This window comes from Antrostomus carolinensis, unplaced genomic scaffold, assembly GCF_000700745.2.
Source record: "Antrostomus carolinensis isolate BGI_N321 unplaced genomic scaffold, ASM70074v2 scaffold33478, whole genome shotgun sequence".
NCBI classification, from domain to species: Eukaryota; Metazoa; Chordata; class Aves; order Caprimulgiformes; family Caprimulgidae; genus Antrostomus; species Antrostomus carolinensis.
This window is the reverse complement of record NW_010332884.1, coordinates 1-697: the sequence shown is the minus strand read 5'-3', so window position 1 is coordinate 697 and position 697 is coordinate 1.

Here is a 697-nt window from a genome sequence, read left to right as displayed (position 1 = left end):
CTTGGCGGCCGGGAGCCCAGTGGGATCCACGAGTGCCCGGGGCTGCTGGAATCGGCACCGGCTCAGGGCTGGGAGATGGCAGAGGTGAGTGGGGGGGGAGAGTGGGACCTGCTGTGTGTGTGTGAGGGTAGCAGAGGGCTGAGCTGCATCCAGCCCCAGCTCCCTGCATCCTGCCTCCCCCCCAGGAGTGGGAATTGCCGCTGTTGGTACCGGTCCCTCCCCAGGCGCAGGCTGAGCCGTGGTGGGGGGAGAGGAGCTGCTGCACCCAGGCTGCCAAAGTGAAGGCCGGGGAGCGTCAAACGCCGTCATTCTGCCTTTATTTGAATATCTTCACATCTCATTCAACAAAACAGGTTTTTTTTTAAAAATAAAATGCCCAGTGGAGCTAGGCCTTTGGGTAGATAAATGCATTTCTGTAACGTTGTCTTACCACAACACAGCGAGTGAAGAGGAGCTTTCCCTGGGCTGGAGGTAACTGGCAGGACCGGCACTTCGTACAGAGAATTAGCAAACTACAGACCACGTACCACGGCGCGCGGAACGTAACACCCGACGGGAGCTTCCGGTTGGTTTTTTAATACAAACCCATAGAATAAAAAAATCAGAGTGTAGTAGAATATCCAGCAACAAAAATGGTAGAAAGGATCCGTACCTGAGCGTATGAAAGCAGCATCTTGGCAAAGTGCGGTGGCGTCAT